General features: G+C 40.1%; 1 protein-coding gene across 8 annotated transcripts in view; it reads right to left on the bottom strand.

Moving 5' to 3' along the window:
- ABCA5 (ATP binding cassette subfamily A member 5) overlaps nucleotides 1-21,988 on the bottom strand; it is a 134,225-nt gene that overhangs the window by 104,442 nt on the left and 7,795 nt on the right. For 3 of the 8 annotated variants that reach the window (XM_021068102.1, XM_021068103.1, XM_021068106.1), the window contains exons 2-3: nucleotides 13,583-13,663; nucleotides 11,531-11,631 (exon numbers count right to left, since the gene is read on the bottom strand). The gene's annotated coding sequence lies outside the window, so the exon portion shown is untranslated. The remainder of the gene's footprint in view (nucleotides 1-11,530; nucleotides 11,632-13,582; nucleotides 13,664-21,988) is intronic. The other 5 variants (XM_021068109.1, XM_021068111.1, XM_021068105.1 and 2 more) reach the window with 4 other exon arrangements.

Raw genomic sequence — 21,988 nt, 5'->3', positions numbered from 1 at the left:
AAACAGTGTAATTTCTCTCCATGAAATAGGTATCCTGTAAGACGATACAGGTGTATTTTAAAATATAATTCAACGAGTTCCCTGGTGGCTCTGCAGGTTAAAGATTTGGCATTGTCACTGCTGTGGCTCTGGTTACTGCTGTGGCGTGGGTTTTATTCCTGGCTGGGGAACTTCCATATGTTACGGGCATGGCCAAAAAAACAAATTGTGTGTGTGTGTGTGTGTGTGTGTGTGTGTGTTTGTAAAACCCAAGAGGCATATCCCACAGATAAAGAAAAAACACTGCATCTCCAAATTTAAAAGAACACTTTCTCTCCTAAAGTCTGAAAGAGAATGCTCAAATCCAATGTGATGACTGAATCTCAGGATAGAAGAAATCTTCAGATATCCAGGCAGAAGAAACAAATCATCCTCAAGAGGGGAGAAGTAAAGCTGGTGCTAGCTTTCCCTACAACAACATTTGGGATCCAGAGTCCACAAACATGGCAGAATGGCCACTATCTGGACCCTTGTGAGAAACACAGTATCTCAGGACCCATGCCATGCACTTGTAACAAGCCCCTAGGTCATTTCTATTGCAGATTAAAGTTTGAGAATTAGCAATCTGCACAACCCTCATAGAAACAAGACTTTGTCAGGAATATTCTATTGCAGTTCATTTGTCACTCAATTGTAAGGTTGTATTTTCAAAGATGAATTTATTTGGCAAAGTGCACCCTTGAGTTTTTCTGAAGGCTTGATAACAAAATTCAGATGTCTCAAAGAATCCAGGAACAAAGAAGGAAGAAGTGAAAGCCCAGTGTTAACTTTGAATCCATTTGAACAAAGAGCAAAACAACCACGAGAATTATAGCAAAAGAAATGAATGTCAATGCAGTAACGGGGATAATGTAAAAATGATAGAACTCATAGGCAATCTGCTATGAAAGATAGGGATATTCTTCCTCCCAACTTCCCTCTTATAAGTACTTTTGAAATTTGAAGCATGTAATGTTTTCAAAAAGCATAATGACTCCAGTATCTTAATGTTTTTCATGTTTACACCTGTGCTTTTTTTAAAAACCTGAACCTTAGAGGCATATTTTAGGAAATGAGTTTCCTTGTGATGACGAGACATATGAAGTTGAACCATTCCTTCGATTTCACTTCCTTGTATTTTTCTTACACGAAATTCAAGAAAAATCTGATATCTGAATGACATAACATTTATAGTTATCATCTCTACAAAAGCAATTTTATCTTTCTGTTTAGCCATCCATCAATATTTTCTCTATCCACCTGCAAAACAAAGTTGTATGTATGTCTGTGGTGTCTAGAATGTTGTCGAATGTTGACAGCATAATTTTTCTTTGTCTTTATTTTTTGAGGTTACATTTTTAAAAAGTTAGTATAGTTGATTTACAGTGTTCTGTCAATTTCTGCTGTACAGCAGAGTGACCCAGTCATACACACACACACACACACACACACACACACAGAGGTATACATTCTTTTTCCCATATTACCTTCCATCATGTTCTATCACAAGTGACTGCATACAGTTCCCTGTGCTACAGAGCAGGACCTCATTGCTTATCCATTCGAAATGTAACACTTTGCATCTGCTAACCCCAAACTCCCTGGACCATCCCACTCCCTCCTCCTCCCCCTCGGTAACAAGTCTGTTCTCCATGACTGGACAACACAAGTTTTCAAATGCTCAGATAATTACACTTCTTTCTTGTCTAAATTACTTCAAAAGAGCATGAATCGTTTTTAAAAATAGGGCAAAAGAAATAGGAGAGGATATAAACAGTAGTTAACTGTAGTTGGTGGAAATAAAGTTAATTTTTTCCCTTTGGATTTTTATGTACTTTTTACTTCAATAAGAAAATTTACCCAAGCTTTACATGAAAGCATCAAAGACATTTCTGAACTAAAGACTTTGCTGATCCCTCATGCTTGGACTTTAGCTCCATTGCCTTAAGTGGAGTAAAGCAGAAGCCAAAGACCAAAGCACATCTCAAGTGGAGTGCCTTAGAAAGCATCCTCCCTCAGGTCTGAGCTGGGATCCCCCCAAAAAGGCTACATTTTCAGGGTAAAGGAAAACTACAAGTGACCTCCCCAACCTCAGGGCTGCCTTGATATAAAGGTTGCATTGCCATGGCATGGGGGTAAAACCACTATTCTGGCCACAGACCAGCCTCACACAGATCCGCACCCTGGAAACGCAGAGCTGGGATGGGCCAGGGAATCCCAAGCCTTGAACTCAGTTGGAAGTGGTACCCAGTGGGTAAAACACACTCAGGTACTAGCAAATGTGAATGGTAAGTCTCTTTAGAAGGAGGCCACCTGCATTATAGGCACTGGAGAATCCCCAAGTGTTCAACAGTTATGACCAGTATTCCATCAAGGAGAACCATGACACAAGGTAACAAGGAAACATGAGTGATAACCAGCAGAAACCATCTCCCAAAAGGCCGGATACAGATTATAAAACAAACATCCTCAGCGTGAAAGGGGATAAATGACAAGCTCAGAAAAGAGGCAGCAAGAATTGAAAGAATGACCTTGCAGTTTGAAAAAGAACCAAGTGGCATGTCTGTCTGTCTGTCTGTCTCTATGTATATATAATATATTATATACATATATAATAGCTAGAGTTAAATGCTCAGTAGAGGTGTAAGAAGCAGATAACACAAAGCAGAAGCACTTAATGGGAAGATTACTCACTCAGAATTTTAGTACGGAGTAAAAAATTTGTGGAAAATGCAGGAAAGAGCTAAAGAAAGAGGTGGAGAACTTTCGGATATGTTTAATTAGTTATCGAAGGAGAGGGGGAAAGACACAGGGACCATTTGAAGAGATAATGGCTGAGAATTTTCTAAAACTGATGAAATCATCAATCCATAGACTTACGTGGTGCATCAATTCCAAAAAGGGTAAATAAGAAGATAAACATATTCATAGGCATTTGCATATGTAAATCACAGGGAAGCTGGGGTAGCCTAATTGATATCAGAGAGAGTGGATAAGATAAAAAGCATCTCTAGGGAATACATGGACCACTTCCTAAGATAAGACACCTCATTTAAAAGGAAGGTAACCATCTCACGCTTTTGTGTACACCTAATACAGCCTAAAAGTATATGAAGGAGAATACAGAACCACGGAAGATAAGGGGAAAAATCCATAACTTGTATGTGGGGGGGACCCTCTAACTAAATTGATGCAATAAAAAATTAAAATGTCAGGGAAGATATAGAAGATTGAAACAATATGATTAACAAACAGAATAGACATTTATAAAACATTGCTTTCAACAACCATAGAATGACATTTTTTTTTTTTTCCAAGAATATAGCACTCCTGGAGTTCCCATTATGGTGCAGCAGAAATGAATCCAACTAGGAACCATGATGTTGCCGGTTTGATCCCTGGCCTCGCTCAGTAGTTTAAGGATCTGGTGTTGCCATGAGCTGTGGTTTAGGTTGTAGATGCAGCTTGTACCCTGTGTTGCTGTGGCTGTGGCGTAAGCCAGCTGCTGTAGCTACAATTTGACCCCTAGCCTGGGACTCTCCATATGCCATGGGTGTGGCCCCCCAAAAGCAAAAAATAACAGTAATAATAAATTAAAAAAAAAACAACATAACACTCCTTCAGAGCATTGATATTTAACATTTCAGTAGGCAATTAAACAGGTTTTACTCAAACTGCAAACCATCACCCGTGTATTGAGTGGGGCCTCAGCCCTGGGTTCAGACTGACTTCAGTTTGTTCCATGTCTGGTCCCAGGGTTAGCCAGAGACATGGCAGGTTTTCCCACAGACTGTATGTAGAGTCCTCATTCTCTCATTCTCCTTTCTGAGATTTCCCCCTTCACTCTCTGAAAGCTCTGAAAGCCCTGAGTCCCTTCCCTGGCTCACCTGCCCAGAAAGAGGAAGAAATTTCTATTGGTGTGTCAGCCTTCCTGTACTTCCAATGGGTCTGCAGATGCCTTCAGGGTAAAGCTCAAAACAAAAACAAAAACAAACAAACCCCCAAATCAAACAAACAAAAAAAAAACCCACCCCAACCTAATAGGAGCAAAAAGGAAGGCTTCCACCAAGGTATACACTCTCTCCAAGTATTGACTCTCTTCCAAAATCTGCCTGCTTTGGCTTGTTGAGTTTTTTGCTGTTGTTATTGTTGTTTTGCACTTTGCTCAGTTTATCCAAAGGAAGGCCGGGTGGGATGTAACCCCATCATGTTCAAAGTGGAAATTCCCTGCAAGGGAACTTTGGCAAGCTAGTTTTATGTAAGTTTATGTAGGCTGGATTCCTCAAGTACCACTAAACATTATTAGACCTTATCCTATCACGCACTCTCTAAAAAAAAAAATTTAATTGAAGTATAGTTGATTGACAATGTGAACTCTGCTTTACAGCAGAGGGATTCAGTTATGCATAGTATATATTTTTTCATATTCTTTTCCATTATGCTTTAGCATTCCCGGCACCATACAAGAGGGCCTTGTTTATCCATCCTTTATATAATAGTTCGCATCTGCTTATCCCAAACTCCCAGTCCATTCCTCCTCCATCCCCCAACCCCCTCTTGGCAACCCCAAGTCTGTTCTCCATGTCTGTGAGTCTGTTTCTGTTTCACAGATAACTTCATTTGCTATCACAGACTCTTGCACACACTCATGAACCGAATCCAGCAGAATCCTTCCCAGGTTTGGCTGCTGTGCTCAGTGAGTACCTGCTCATGGCTCAGTGGTCCTCCAGTTACCAAGGTCATCAGATGCCACACGGCTTCCCCTGCTTCATCCCACACAGATGGTGATTCCATCTGAATCTTACAGGTTTGGATGATGTAACACCCAAAGGAGGGTTGTTGTAACAAATTACCACACACCAACTGGTTCCAACGACAGAAAAGTATTCTCCCACAGTTCTGGAAGCATGAAGTCTGAAATCAAGGTATCAGCAGGGTCATGCTCCAACCAAAGGCTTTCTTTAGTCTTCCTTCTGATGACTGCTGGCAATTCTTGGCTTTCCTTGGTTTTTTAGATGCATTACTCCAAACTCTGCCTGTTGAAACATGACCTTCTCCCTATATGTCCTCAGTATGCCCCAATTTTCCGTCCTTTATAAGGATACCAGTCATCGGATTAAGGCCCACGTTAATCCAATATGTCCCAGTCCTAACTTGACTGGCTCTGCAAAGATCCTATTTCCAAATAACGTCCAGTTCACAGGGATTAGGACTTGAGTGCATCTTTTGGGGGAACACAATTCTACCTAAAACAGGTGATTTGTCCCCAGTGGATCACATTGGGAAGAAAAAGTAGGGATAATCTGTAATTCATGGAGGTCATCCATGGATCTTTGGTCTGTTTTTCTAGGGGTTTTTTTGGTGGGGGGGTGGTCAGGAAATTTGGAGAGATTCCAAAATTTGAAAATGTCAGATATCAAAGTAATAAAGTGAGTTGTAGATTTTGTAATGGGAGAAGGGGTGTTGTTACAAGAGGGCAAATAATAAAGAACAAGGTGACGGAACTATAAACAAATCTGCCTTCAGCATAAGGATCACCCAAGACAGGAATTAAAATAGGCTGGAAAAGACTGTTTTTTTAAAATTAATTAATTTTTTAAAATTAATGAAAGATTGAGGTGAAAACATTTACGTTATGTAACCTGGGAACCAAATTTCTAAATTAGGGTATTTATTTTATACATAGTAAAAATGTTCTAAATATTCAGAATTTAGTGATTTGTATAACATCACATAAATAGCAAGACAGAATCCAACCCATGTGTTCTTCTATGCATTAAACAGTAAATAATTTTCACTTATTTAACATTTCTTTTAAAATTGGGAAGCCATTATTGAAAAATGTATAAAAAGGGGGAAAAAAATCATCCCAGCTTTCTTACGATCCTAAAACCAAAAATATTTTCTTTTTTTGCCTATTATCTTCCAGTCTTTTTCCATTTGCGCCAGTATTTTTACATACTTGCAAGAAATCAGCTTTTAAATAAAAATAAGCAAGCAATAGAAAGTATATGTAATTCAGGGATTCACTTACAGGAAAATTAATTGCTTTGCATTTTCACTTAAAATGAAATCCAACACACCCAGGGGAATTTTCAAAGTCTTTTCAGCTGCTTCTTGGAATCTTCCTTCAAGGAACTGCTGATACTGGTCTTATGACCGTTGTGTCTCACAAAGACACATTAAACACAAGGGTCTGGTACACCTGCCCAAGCTATCAATTAGGCCTCCAATGTTTTTTAATCAGCCGTCTCATTAATTTCAATGAGTTTCAGGTATAATAATTACACATGGAATAGAAAGTTTCTGTGACGAACCATGATTCATGACACACAGATTACCATCAAACTCTGCAGATACTTGAAGCAAAGATTATCTGATTCAGAAACAAATGCCCTGAAATGAGGTCACGCAGCGAGGGAGCACAAAGGGAGATGTGCCTCACTGCTAAGGAGGAGCTTTGACTTTGGAACAAATTGGGTATGGCTCTCGAGACCTCTTCTTGCTGGCTGGTGAAGATGCTTCAACCTCCCTAAGCTTCAGCTTTGCTATCCATTAGTGGAGAAAATGCAACTTAATTTCATAGGTTCTTTTTTTTTTTTTGTCTTTTTTTTAGGGCCACATCTATGGCATATGGAAGTTCCCAGGCCAGGGGTTGAATCCGAGCTGCAACTGCTGGCCTACACCAGAAGTGTGGCCTACACAGTCACAGCAACTCGGGATCTGAGCCATGGCTGTGACCTACACCCCATAGCTCACAGCAAAGCCTGATCCTTAACCCACTGGGTGAGGCCAGGGATTGAACCCTTGCCAGGTCTTGATGGATACTAGTCGGGTTCGTTACTGCTGAGCCATAACGGGAACTCCCATAGGTTCTTGAAAAGGTTATAGAAGCAATACCACGCCTAACACTTAGGACTTCAGTTCCTGAATTACTCAACTGAATGTTGACTGAATACTGAATCATTCAATTTTTGAATAAATATTCAAAGAGTAACTGGTACTACAGAGATACCCTTTTATAAAGCAAGTTGCTCATGCAACTGGTTTGACTCTAGTCACTTGAATCATCTTCTTTTTCTACTATATAATGATTTTTATTGTTTTCCACTATAGCTGGTTTACAGTGTTTTGTCAATTTTCTTTCATTGTCCTCACTGCTCTGGTCTGCCTGATTGAGGAATTCATCTCAAAGACTCCACGGGGCACTTTCTACCCATGACTTCATCATGATAATAGGAAGTAGTAGTTATTAATCGAAACCTCAAAACATGAAATAAACTTTATATAGTTTACTACCCATCAAACTTAAAGACATAAGTTATGTGTATATGTAATTCATAGGTAGGCATAAGCATAGCATAGTCCCTAATTCCAGTCCTTTCCAGATTAAAATTCAGGAAGGTGAGGGGAATATAATTTGATCTGGTGTTGACTTTCCTCTTCTTTTTTTAAAAAATCTTTTTAAAGAATTTCATCTGGAGTTCCCGTCGTGGCGCAGTGGTTAACGAATCCGACTAGGAACCATGAGGTTGCGGGTTCGATCCCTGCCCTTGCTCAGTGGGTTAAGGATCCAGCGTTGTCGGGAGCTGTGGTGTAGGTCACAGATGTGGCTCGGATCCTGCGTTGCCGTGGCTCTGGTGTAGGCTGGCAGCTACAGCTCCGATTAGACCCCTAGCCTGGGAACCTCCATATGCCGTGAGAGTGGCCCAAGAAATGGCAAAAAGAAAAAAAAAAAAAAAAAAAAGAATTTCATCAAAGTATAGTTGATTTACAATGTCTTACTAGTTTCAAGTGTACAGTACAGTGATTCAGTTATACATATATATGTGTGTGTATTCTTTCTGATTCTTCTCCCATATAGGTTATTATAAAATATTGAGTATAGTTCCCTATGCAATACTAGGTCATTATTGGTTATGATTTTCCTCTTGTATTGTCCAGGCTCCGGTCCTGTGCTGTCTCCTTGTTTATGTTGAGTTAGGACAGGTCTGTCACTTCTTTGCTCCAGAAATGGGAAGCTCAGACTGCAATTATTCAAAGTTCAAGCACAGTCTTGATTGATGGCATTTATTTTTTGGTACCAATTCCCAAACCTCCCTTAATAGGTTTATTCTCTTTATTTATTTATTTTTGCATTTTTTTTTAAGGGCCGCACACGAGGCATATGGAGGTTCCCAGGCTAGGTGTCTAATCTGAGCTACAGCTAGCTGCCAGCCTACACCATAGCCATAGCAATGCAGGATCCGAGACGCGTCTGCAACCTACACCACAGCTCACGGCAACGCCGGATCCTTAACCCACTGAATGAGGCCAGGGATCAAACCCACAACCGCATGGTCCCACGACAGGAACTCTGGTTCATTCTCTTTAGAAATGCATACACTTTCAAGCTGTCTGCTGCAGCTGCCCTTGGCTTTCGGTGTGATAATTCACCCAGATGGAAGGTGTCATAAAGAAGGGCTTCAGAGAGGCCATTCCATTTCAGTAGAACCTTGAAATATGGCAGGTAGACCATATGGGGGTGGGGAGGGCATTCCAGGAGCAGGGAAAAACCTGAAAGTGTTTCGAATACATCTTGTTCTCACCTATCTGCTGAGCAGGAAAGGCTGTTTGGAGGCAGGTGCTACAGATAAGTATGGACAGGGAGCCAGATTATGACGAGCCTCACATACCATGCTAAAGAGCAAGGACCCCCTAGCAGGTGAAGGGGTACAGTGGTGAGGAGCCACAGGCCTGAGCAGGTGGCTTTACACTGCAGTTCATGCTCTACTTGCCTTGCAGCAGCTAAGCAGCTAATGGACTGCGACTCAGCAGTAAGGAAGTATCAGCCCTTCACCACCTCCACTTCTTCCTCCACACACTGAAGTCCCTTGTGCTCCGTCAACCCCTTCTACCCCTAGCTACTGCATCTGTGCATTCTTCTCTTTCATGCAGGCCTCTCACCCTGCAGTGCTTATTTGTTCATGTGCATGTGTCCCCCACAAGAGCTTGAGTGTCTTGAGGGCCAGGACAGGACTGCACTCACTTTCCTATGCTCAGGATTTAGCCCAGCGCCTAGCAGAACGTAGGCACTCCACATAGGCATTATCGCATTCATTCAATACTGACTGAGTGCCTACTCCACGCTTCCTAGGACAAGTGCTAAAGCCACGGAGTGTAGGACATCGAGCAAAACTCCTGCCCTCCTGGAGTCTACATGGGAATTCTCAGAGACACACAGCAAATCAGGAAGTGAGGATATAAACAAATGGGTAAAATTTTCATTATGTCAGACAGTGATTAGGGCTATGGTAAAAAAAAAAAAAAGCAATAAATCAGAGGAGATAAACAAAGGGTGTGACTTGAAATAGGGTGGTCAGAGAAGCTTTCACTGTGAAGTGGATATTAGAATGTAGACTTGGAGCTCCCTGGTGGCCTGGTGGGTTAAGGATCAGTGTCACTGCAGTGGCTTAGGTTGTTCCTGTGGTGCAGGTTCGACCCCCGGCTGGGAAACATTGCCAAAAAAATGAGGGAGCGAAGCTAGGTGGATAGCTGGAGTGGGGAGAGGGGGAGGCTGGGAGTAGAAGACACTGGAAGAGAAGACAGAGGAAAGCCCTGGAACAAGACCTGTCTAGTGTTCAAGGAGAGGCCAATAGAGCTGGAACAGTGAGCCTGAAGGGACAGGTCAGAGGGGTCAACTGGAGTGGGGAGGGGATCAGTGGTTAGGCAGATTTTTTGTTTCTTTCTATTGGCTGAGATGTGCAGTAGCTTGATGTGGTATCTCAGTTCCCAGATCAGGGATTGAACCCAGGCTGCAGAACTGAAAGTACAGAGTCATAACCACTAAACCACCAGGGAACTCCTTAGACAGATCTCATAAGGTACTTTTAGGCCACTGTAAGGACTTTGGTTGTTATTCTGAGTGGAATGGGAAGCCACTGAGGGATTCTGAGCAGAGAAGCATGATCGAACTTGCTAATTAAACACAACAGCTCTGGCAGCTTTAAGAGGGACATATGTTCTGGATGACAAAGGAGGTCGCCTGGACCTGTGAGGGATTAGGAGATATCTAAAAAAGTGTTGGATCCTACTCACAACAACTAAGACATGGAAACAACCTAAATGCCCATCAACAGAGGAATGGATTAGGAAGATATGGTACATATACGCAATGGAATACTACTCAGCCCTAAAAAAGAATGAAATAATGCCATTTGCAGCAACATGGATGCAACTAGAGATTCTCACACTAAGAGAAGTGAGTCAGAAAGAGAAAGACAAATGCCATAGGATATCACTTATATGTGGAATCTAAAACACGGCACAAATGAACCTAGCTACAAAACAGAAACAGACTCATGGACTTGGAGAACAGACTTGTGGTTGCCAAGGGGGAGAGGGGAGGGAGTGGAGTGAATGGAGAATTTGGTGTTAGTAGATGCAAACTATTACATTTAGAATGGATGAGCAATGAGGTCCTGCTGTACACCACAGGGAACTCTATCCCTCTCTTGGGGTAGACCAGGATGAACAATCATATGAATGACTGGGTCACTTTGCTGTACAGCAGAAATTGGCACAACACTGTAAATCAACTATACTTTAATAAAAAATATTTTAAAAAGAGCCCCAAAGTTGCAAAAGGACAAACAAAGTGCTGGATCCTGTATGGAATTTGAAGGTGGTTTTCTTCAAATGGATTTGCTAGTGGTTGATGGGGGTATGAGAGGCTGAGGGGAGTGAAGACTGTCTCCAGAGCTTTGGCATGAACGACTGGAAACCTGGAGTTGATGTTTACTGAGATATGCTGGGTGACCATATTATTCTGCTTCCAGCACCCAGCAGGTAGAGGCCCAGGATGCAACACCCCACGACAAAGGGGTGTCTGGTCCAAAATGTCAACAGTGCCCAAGTAGAGGCAGAGAAGAGGATGGGAAGGCCAGGTTGAGTAACATAAACTGAGATGAAGATCAATGCAATTGAAGAGAGAAACGATGAGGACTCGAAATTCTTCATTTTTATCATTTCTATCCAGCCTACTTATCCAAAATCTATAAAGGTCATTCACCAAAAAAAAAAAAAAAAAAAAAAAAAGACATACCCTTGAACATAGCAGTATATTAAGAAATTACATGGCTAGGAGTTCCTGTGGTGGTTCAGCTGGTTAAGAACCCAACATAGTGTCCGTGAGGATGCAGGCTTGATTCCTGGCTTTGCTCAGTGGGTTAAGGATCCAGTGTTGCCTTAAGCTGTGGCATTATGTCACAGATGCGGCTGGGGTCTGGTGTTGCTGTGGCTGTGGTGTAGGCTGGCAGCTGCAGCTCCTATTCCACCCCTAGCCTGGGAACTTCCATATGCCGCAGGTGCGGCCATTAGAAAAAAAAAAGTTAAAAAAAAAAAAGAAAGAAAGAAATTAGAAATTACACAACTGAAAGACTCTACAGAACTCATTAGCCTTAACGTTAAAAGAGGTTTGAAAATGGGACAAAGAAATAAACGCCATCAATTAGTACTATAATTAGGGTTTTACCGGGATTCTCACTCACTCCTCAGCTGTCCATTTCCGATGCTCAGTTCAGATACAACGCCATTGATGCTGGTGGCTTCCTGGATTTCCAAAGCAGACACGCACTGTTAACAAAAACAATCACGATGACCACCACCCATCTAAATACGGTTAAGCTGAAATTCATTTTATAAGCAAAGCTCTTCCTATTCATAACAGATGGGTAGATCTCTCAGGAAGAAGATTATCAAGTGCGGTACCCTGACTCATTCTTATCCTCACTCCATCTTCCCTCCAAAGCAGAATGAATGAAACACCGTTAAAATAAGTGGCAGGCCGCCAGATCTCTGTGGCCATTCTCTTCCCTCTTCATCTGTTTGGACCATCTGTGAAGTTATAAGGAAAACGTCACACTGGCTGACCTAAAAGCATTCTCCTAGTTCCAGCTTAGCATCTTGCATTTTTATTCCCTCCTTTTTTTTTGAATTTAGTCACAGAAGGAGGTAACTCTGAATATGTCTCTTGATTTCTGAGCGGCTAGAAACTAAAAGTAGCATCCCAAGTATTAAGCTAATGAAAGGAAATGAAACTTTCAAACCATCCCTAATATTCTGGATTCAGGTCTAATAGACAAGGCTTTAGGATCCCAAACCCTTTCCTATCTCCATTTTCCTTTGTGATCTTATAATGGGGTCCCAAGCTTTAGCAAAATGGGTAAAAGTGCCTTTGTGCCTGTGCCAAAATACTGAGACCATAAGATTTTAGTTTGGGGGGAGTTCCCGTCGTGGTGCAGTGGTTAACGAATCCGACTAGGAACCATGAGGTTGCGGGTTCGGTCCCTGCCCTTGCTCAGTGGGTTAATGATCCGGCGTTGCCGTGAGCTGTGGTGTAGGTCGCAGATGTGGCTCGGATCCTACGTTGCTGTGGCTCTGGTGTAGGCTGGCAGCTACAGCTCCAATTAGACCCCTAGCCTGGGAACCTCCATATGCCTCGGGAGCGGCCCAAGAAATGGCAAAAAGACAAAAAAAAAAAGATTTTAGTTTTGGTAGAGAATTACATCAAGGCTTAGAGCTTTTTTAAAAATTAATTTATTTTTATTGAAGTATAGTCGATTTACAATGTTGTATTAGTTTCTGGTGTATAGCAAAGTGATTCAGTTAGACATATACATATATCTATTCTTTTTCAGATTCTTTTCCCTTATAGATTATTGCAAGATACTGCATAGAGTTCCCTGTGCTATACTGGAGGTCCCTGTTGCTTACCCATTTTATATACAGCAGTGTGTAGCTGTTAATCTCAAACTCCTATTTTATCTCTCCCACCCCTTTCCCCTTGGGTAATGTAAGTTTGTTTTCTATGCCTGTTTTGTAAATAAATTCCTTTGCATCATGTTTTTTAGGTTCACGTTTGATATTTGCCGAGATTTCGTTCTGTGCTATCTCCCTCCTCCTGGTGGTTTACAAGCAGGCAGACACACAAGAGCATTTATAGCTATTACGTAACATGACAGCAGGCAAGGGTGAGTGTGCACACATTTGAGAACTCTGCCCTCTGTGTGGAATGCGACGGAAACAAGTCTAAACAGGACTGCGCCCCCAAACACGGGGGGACCTGGAGGGGGGAGCCTGTGGAGAGAGGCATCCACCAATCTCCGTGTTCCTTTCTTTCAGGAAAAGGGAGGCAGGCTGAAAAGGATCTGGGTTTTGTGCAATCCATGGATTTCCACATTGGATTATCTGTCAGGTAGCTATGAACATTTTAAACACAAACTCTGTTTCTACCTATGTAGCGAGGGAAACAGTTTGCCCATAAGGCACCCTTGGTGCCTTGACGAATAAACAAAACCGTGTAAACATTCAAGGAAAAAATAGACTAGCAGAGATACAGGGTTCCTTGTGAACCTTAGGATCTCCCATGGGGCTGCCCTGGGCTTGAATGCCACAGTCACGGACAGAATCACAGGAGGGGGTCTGCTGTGGGGCCTTCAACTCTCAGCCCTACTGTCTCCCCAAAGCACAACAAAACAAGCAAACCGCCTCTGAGGTGCCAAAAGGATTAAGACATTGTCCTTACTCGACCTCTTCCTCATTTCCATTTGAAGACAACAGGTGGTTCGCTTCAGTCACACAGAGATTCCTGTCCCCATCCTGAAACCTAGACGAAGGATCATAAACAGATCAATCGGATACCTGTTTTCTCGAGAATAAAAGACACTGCTGTGCAGAAGCTGATGCCAAATCCTTTCAGCCCTCTATCTTCCACCACACTCACTGTTAATTACTACTTGTCAATGCTTGTTAAGAATTGCCTAGCTCCACTTTCCGAATCTGGGCATAAAATAGATACCCAGGGGGCCTCCCTTCCGGAGACTCAGTGGGGAGACGCTGTGAACTGAGCACACTTCATTATCTAAATGTGACAATAATTTTTTTTTTTTTTTGGCATTTGTAAAATTCAAGAGTGCTCATCACCTTCTGGGAAATTGGTCTTTGTTCTTGGAGTGCTGCAAGTGCACAGCATAAATTGCTCGTTCCAATGAATATGGAAATAAAGCCGAGAGAGCACACGTATAGCATCTTGAAAAATGATTTCACGTATAGCATCTTGAAAAATGATTTCGTATTACTTGTTATTCTGCTTCCAAAGCATTATACAAAGTTGATTGAAGAGATAACTGGAATATCATCCACCAAGTCTCAGTGCTTCCCCTCCCTTATGATTTATTTTCAAAACACCGTTTTCGAGAGACAAGGCTCGATTCCTTTTTTGGAAGGCACCCTGATCGATCTTTGCTTAGGTCTTGCCGTGGAAACTTTTTTCTTTGAAGGAATCTCAGTCACTGTGAACACGGCATCTTAAAAACACTTATTTTCTTCACTTTCTACCTACTCAAAACCAGCACTGACTGACCATAAATGGCTAAAATAATTCATCCAGATCAAAGTTACAGGGTTAAATGTACATACTTTTAGGAAAGCCAAAAATCTAGCTTTATAATTCATAATACCTGGAGCAGATGGTGATAATATCATGGACAGAAAGCAAGACCACATGCTACTTCCAGATCAGACTTCTGAATTTCTTTGAACACTGAAAACTACTTTATTCCTATCTGTCCTTTTGAAATTCTGGAGATTCTTACAGGATAATGCTCATGTCTGGACCCTACTTAACAGTGATAAAAGAAGAATATGCAGTTATTTTCTGTGTATTTTTTTTTAATTCATCATGATGGAAAATAAAATTTTTTAGCTATTAAAAATATTAATTTGGGGAGTTCCTGCTACAGTGCAATGGGTTAAGGGTCTGGCATTGTCACTGCAGCAGCTCGGACTGCTGCTGTGGCACAGGTTCAATTTCTGGCCCAGGCACTTTCATATGCCACAGGCACAGCCAAAAAAAGAAGAAGAAGAAAAATTAATTTTCTGATTCTTTCTTTTCACCCTCGCCTAATTCCAAACAATTTGTATGGATCATTTTGGATAGGTATTGAACAATTATTTTATTTTATTTACTCTATATTTTTAGGGCCTTAGGTGTGGCATATGGAAGTTCCCAGGCTAGGGGTTGAATTGGAGCTACAGTTGTTGGCCTACACCACAGCCACAGCAACACTAGATCTGAGCTGCATCTGCAACCTACACCACAGCTCATGGCAACACCAGATCCTTAACCCACTGAGTGGGGCCAGGGATTGAACCTTCATCCTCATGGATACTAGTGGAGTTTGTTACCAATGAGCAACAATGGGAACTCCTGAACAATTATTTTAAACATAGAATCAATTAGTAAATCATTAATGAGAATTTCTCCATTTTAAAATAATAATTAATATATCCAAGTCATGCTTAAACTCCTCTACTATTTAGGTATTAGGTAACTAGACCCCCAAACATACTTTGGTGGTTTAAAAAATATGCCTAATGCAAATTTTTTAATTGAACCAATTAGTTAATTAACAGGTCCATTAGCAAAAAGACAGCAACCAGTAGTAAAGTTACAAGAAAAAAGTTACTGAGCAATGAATGAGATATATGTAGGTAAAATGAATAAAATGGGAGGATTTAGGATATTAAGGTCCTAATGCCTTCAAATGATTAGAAAGAACCAAAAAAGCAGTGTATTTGTAATTCACTGTAACCTGTTTTGTTTTTTTTTTAATAAAGAAAACCATATCACAGAAACTGATCATTGAAGCCTGACAACTCTTTCCACCTTTCATTAACGACCACTCTGCCCCCTGCTGTTTGCTTTATAAGGCTATGACATTACATGGTCAAAGGCCTGCATAATTCATGTCCTGGCTATTCAGCTGTCAGTTAAATCCACTCCACATAGTGGAATGGAATTGTTTTCTCCAGATGGCCTCCATTTCCTCTTAACAAGCATCCAACAGCGTTTTGATTTGCTGCAATAATAAAATATTTCTTCTCCCTTTCTTTTTCATTAAACTAAGCATTTCTATTAATATTTGCTTATGTTGGTGGAATCATTCCTCTAATTTCAGAGCTCTCTCATCTCTTGTCTTAAAAAGTTTTATTATTACCACTTGGTAGGACACACGTTTTTACATCTCAGTTTTCTTCTATTTCAAACACCGTATCTTCATTCTCAAGAAACGGACCAATATGTGGAAATTTAATAGCAATAAGAATAACAAAAGCTTCCATAGCTAATAGCCATTGAGCATGTTTCACGGATCAGACACTCAGAGCTCTTTTTTTTTTTTTGCCATACCTGCAGCATATGGGAGTTCCCAGGCTAGGGATCAAATCTGAGCTGCAGCTGCAACCTACACCACAGCTGTAGTAACACCAGGTTCTTAACCCACTGCACTGGGCTGGGGATTGAACCAGTGCCACCACAGAAAGAAGCCAGATCATCAACCCAATGCACTACAGCAGAAATTCCTCTTCTTAGAGCTCCAAGTGTATTAATTGACTAAATCTTCTTAGTGCTCTGTGAGTGTGTACTATTAGCATTGCCTTTGTACAGGTAGGAAACTGAGGCATAGCAAAGTGATCTGTTCAGCCTGTCACAGAACTAGTGATTACTAACTATTAATTAGGAACCAGACACAGAACCAGGAACTAGAGCTTGGGAGTCCAACCCAGGCTAACTGGCTCCAGAGCGTGTGCTTCCATCTCCTCACAATTAGTCGCCTTCCTATGCAGCCACAGTGTAGTAACATTACACCTATGAACAACTAGAAGAAGATAATGCAAACTGGAATTAGTCAGGGAAGTGTTAGAGTTGTGTCAGTTTATGTGCTTTCTACTGTACATGAAAAAATATATATATTCCAATGGTATATCCTTGGTATTTGACACTTTCCTATTTCTACTGAAGTCTTCAGAACATAAAACCGGGGTCCAAAATTCACATTTACTTGAATATTTATTGCACCTAATCCTTCACAATATTTACAGCCGGAATCACAACGAATGGTAACCCAACAGCTGAACTGTCTAAAGTCCATAATCAGCAACTGTTCGGGTGAATTAAAACAACGCGGATTATTAGTAAGGTAACAGAGAACTTCATCTACTCCCATGTGTATGACGCAGGGGCAATCATTTTCCATCAAATAGATGGGGAATAATTTATTTAATCAAAAATGGATTCATCTGCTTTTTGTGTGTATTCATTTAGTATTTGAGGTAGAAGTAGCTCAAATACATTCCAAATTATCTGATTCTTTCATTTTTTCAATGTCTGACCATAGCCACCAATTCTCATGAGATACCTACACTGTACTACAATACATGATCATTCAGAATCTCTCTACCACTTCCAAACCAGTTTCAATAGAACACTTGAATTTAAGAAATATTCATTTGGAGTTCCTGTCATGGCTCAGCGGTTAACAAACCTGACTAGCATCCATGAGGACAAGGGCTCGACCCCTGGCCTTGCTCAGTGGGTTAAGGATCTGGCATTGGTGTGAGCGGTGGTGTAGGTTGAAGACGCACCTTGGATCCCACATTGCTGTGGCTCTGGCACAGGCCGGTGGCTACATCTCTGATTGGACCCCTAGCCTGGGAAATTCCATATGCTGCAGGTGCGGCCCTAAAAAGACCAAAAAAAAAAAAAAAAAGAAATATTAATTTTATTTTACTCTTCTATTAACACAAACTTTAAAAACAAGTAGGACAGGTATTAATTTACTTACTCAAATTCCTTTCCCAAATTAAATGTAGATGGCTGAGAAAAAAAAAAAACTAGCAGGAATCCTTAGAAAAAATTTTTTCATGTAATATCTATGGATTCATGATCAAAAATGGGTTTGAAAGAGAATACATGAAACATAGAATGTGGAAGGGGACTTGAATAGCAGCACACGTCAATAAATTCCAGGTTTTAGAGTCATCATCGACCTGGAAAAACAGTCCATGGCATTAGACTCTAGACATGACCTAGAGATTATGTGAAGTCAGATAGAGAAAAACAAATATCATAGGATACCAGTCATATGTGGAATCTAATAAAAATGCTACCAAAAAACTTATTCACAAAACAGAAACAGACTCAAGCTTTCAAAATCAAACTTTTGGGTACCAAAGGGGAAATGCTGTGGGGGCGGGGTAAATTGGGAGGTTAGGATTGGCGTACACACACTACTATAAACAAAATCGGTAAGTAACAAGGACCCACTGTATAGCACAGGAAATCTATCAATAACTCTGTGACTAGCCTATAACAGAAGAATCTGAAAAAGAATGGATCTCTCTCTCTCTCTCTATCATGTCTAAATATCTGATTTCACTTTGCTGTACCACTGAAACTAACATGACATTGCAAGTCAACAATACCCCAATAAAATTTGTTTAGAAAAAAACAAAACAAAACAGTCCATGACTATTGGTTACATAGACTTGAATCTGAAGTAATTAAACAGATTTATAAAGCACAGGCTTTATGTATCTCAGTTGCAAGGTGTATTAACACATCAGTAATATTCAAATAGGTATAATCGTGTTTTTTTCTTCTTTTTTTTATTATAGCTGACTTACAATGTTGGGCTAATTTCTGCTGTACAGCAAAGTGATCCTGTCATACACACAAACACACACACACACACACACACACATATACACACACATACATATATACACATTCCCTTTGTTATATCATCTTCATCATTGGTCTATGCCAAGAGACTGGATTTAGTTCGCTGAGCTGATATAATTTTGTTTAACCATATTTTGGAAATCTCTGGCTTTCCAATACTTAATTTTAAATGTAAGAGAGAGAATAGCTACTAAGGATTTTAGTTTCAGCTTGGTATTGTTCCTAGGTTAACAACATATAAATTAGACCCTTAAAGCTATGAAAAGGAGGGTTCTCAGCTTGAAAACTAACTCAGTGCTTTCAACCCACCAAATTAAAATCTGAATTGACCTGGCTCTTCCGATGTTGACAGACAATGAAAGAGGTATCAGTACACACAGGAATACACAGAGCAATGCATTTTACACATGAGGTGTCTTTTTGCTACTTTCTGTGCATTACAATTTTTTAAATCGTAGCTTAGTTGATAGTTAGATATCGTAAGCATGTGTAGTGGTGTTCTGCTTGCTTTTTTTGATTCTACCTATAATGTCAAAAACACATATTACGGATGAACGTCAGTTTCCTCAACCTCAAACTGAGAGGTACTCTGGTTTGTTGTCTTATTAAGATGAGGTAAGAATATTATGATGTTGATAAATCCTTCAAAATTTTATGTAGCACCTGCTCTAGGTTACATAACATTAATGAGTCTTTAAAAGCTAACGGTCCAGGAGTTCTCATCATGGTGCAGCGGAAATGAATCTGACCAGGAACCACGAGGTTGTGGTTTCGATCCCTGGCCTTGCTCAGTGAGTTAAGGATCTGGCATTGCTGGGAGCTGTGGTGTAGGCCACAGATGTGGCTTGGATCTGGTGTGGCTGTGGCTGTGGCATAGGCCGGCGGCTGCAGCTCCAATTAGACCCCTAGCCTGGGAACCTCCATATGCCACGGGTGCGGCCCTAAAAAGACCAAAGACAAAAAAAAAAAAAAAAAAGGCTAACAGTCTAGCATTACGAGGTTTTGGGTTTTTTTTTTTTTTTTTTTTTTTCCACAAAGCACTATCTGGCTATTAAAAAAAAAAATCATTGAAATATCTATTGAAAACCTACAGAATGAGTTTCTTAAATCATGGGTTTCCCATGTTTAAGAAAATATTAACCAAAGTTCCCCCATTTTTCTTTGACATTTCCACAAGCATTCCAAAACTCATTCCCAGTGCCAGATGGCATTACTATGCTCCACACAGTTTCTTTATATTCAGTAGCATCCATCTGGCAACATGCCCCAACATGTTTAATAAATGCATTTTGATATTTGTTTGGATTGGAAAAAAAAAAAAACAGAAACAAAAGGAGAAATAAGGTCCTGCAACATGGAAACTTCTAGTCTTTGGCAAATGAGCAGATTTCAGTGTTCTCTTTAATTCCTATCTAAATGTCAGTAGGTAAGGCTGCTAGAAAGGGGCTCCTAGAATAGATTTCCAACGACTTCCAGCGGCAGCAGAGTACCATCTAATGTATCTGCTGTTTCACTCTTTATACAGTAGGATACAAAGTCATGAACAGGCTTGGCACAGGTAGCTCCTGTTAAAGCCCAAGCTAGAAAATGCTGTCAGGAATGAGTGCTATTTATTCCCAAATCCTTCATGTCTACTATTACACCTTCATAATACTTATAAAATACTATTCAGTTATACGATGTTCTTAATTTAAAGATTATATTGAACCCACGGATTTATGAGTTTGGCCAACAAATACAATTATTAGTCTACCCATCTCAAAAAAAGAGTAAATATGAAAAATTGGTAGTGTTTTCTGTGATTCTTCCCTAGGCTATTCATAACACAACATTCCCTTTGTATACTAATCCAAATGGAACAATTTAAGAACAAGTGGATTTATTATGTGGAACTATAATTATTTTTACACCATTGTAAGTCAGATAGTTTCTTAATTTTCTGTGGACTTTTGAACTTTTTCTATAACTTGCATATATCACCCATATGAAATATTTTCTAGAATATTTTAGTTTTTTTTTTTTTTTTTTTTTTTTTAAAGTGCAGCAGGTCAGTCTGACCTGAGTTATTCAGGCCTGTGACTGAAGCCCAGAACCATCTATTAATATCAATGTAAACAAACCAAGGAGCCCTGAAGGGCACAACAGTGCCTTCTATCAGTGTTTCTAGTTCATCCTCAAATAGTACAGCATTTACTGAATTGTCCCAGAGCATTGGCTAAGGTACAGAGTATAAAGGAAACATATAGATTTATTATGGACTTTGTAAGCCCCAAACTGATCTTGTTCCATTAATGACAAATGTAAAACGAAGCCAAATGTTACCAGATTACTTTTAGCCTGAAAAAGGCACATTTCTAGAGCTGTTATTAAAAGCCATCTAGCTTAAGACTAGATTGGACAGCTTAACTAGGAATCAGAAGACAAATTTTTACATCTGCAGTCAAAACAGTTTTAAATCACACGTTCTTCCATCCTGTCCAAAAGAAGTAACAGCATGAGGTGATGAAGACAAATGGGGACGTTGGAACCACCCATTCCACAGTGTCACTGTAAGGATAAAATGATACGGAGTATATATAAATTCTGTAATATTTTAAGCTTGTAGAAGTATTACAAAATTAATATTTTGTAACATTCATTAATTGTAATATTCATTTTTAAAAACAGCTGCAGAATTTTAAGCTTCTCAGACCAGGGATCATATTTTGTCCATTTTCTTAACCTATATCATACCTGTTATAACTGTAGGTCTTGACAGAAGTCTATTATTTCTTAAAACAGGACAAAATAAACTGGGGTGTTTCCCTCTTCTGTTTTCTTTTCGTCCCAGGGATAAAAAGATTTGTGAGGTGTGTGTTTTACAGCTGGCAATACCTGTATTTCATATTTTGATTGTTCTGAGTCCTTCTCTAGTACATAGACCTAGTATTTTAAAATATTAGGATTTGAACATTCTGAAAGATATGTAGGATAAGTAAAATAGGTGGAAAATCAGATACATGCAAGGAAAACTGAGAGCTAATGTTTTTTAATAAGATTCATGATTCATGACTAAATGCTCAATTTAGTCAATCTACCAATAAATATTTGTAACACACTTGCTAGGCACCCGCTGCTGGGCTGTATGGGATTTCCGGGGTATGCTAGAATATTCTCAAGGGCCTCTAATATAATTGTGGAGTTAAGATTGTTGTATTAGAAACAAGTTAAGTACAGGGTGTTTCCAAATGAATTGAACGCTGACGGAAGCGCACCCATCAGTTCCTGGGGTTTAAAGGAATATGGAGATAAGGCCAATTTGTAAAGCTGGGTCTGCACATTTAGGCTGTAAAGCACTAGACAGTAAATATTAGGCTTTCTGGGCCAGTACCTGTCACAATATTCAGTTCTGATGTTATACTACTAAAG

The sequence above is a fragment of the Sus scrofa genome, chromosome 12 (genome assembly GCF_000003025.6).
Source record: "Sus scrofa isolate TJ Tabasco breed Duroc chromosome 12, Sscrofa11.1, whole genome shotgun sequence".
NCBI lineage: Eukaryota > Metazoa > Chordata > Mammalia > Artiodactyla > Suidae > Sus > Sus scrofa.
This window is presented reverse-complemented; position numbering and strand designations above follow the sequence as displayed.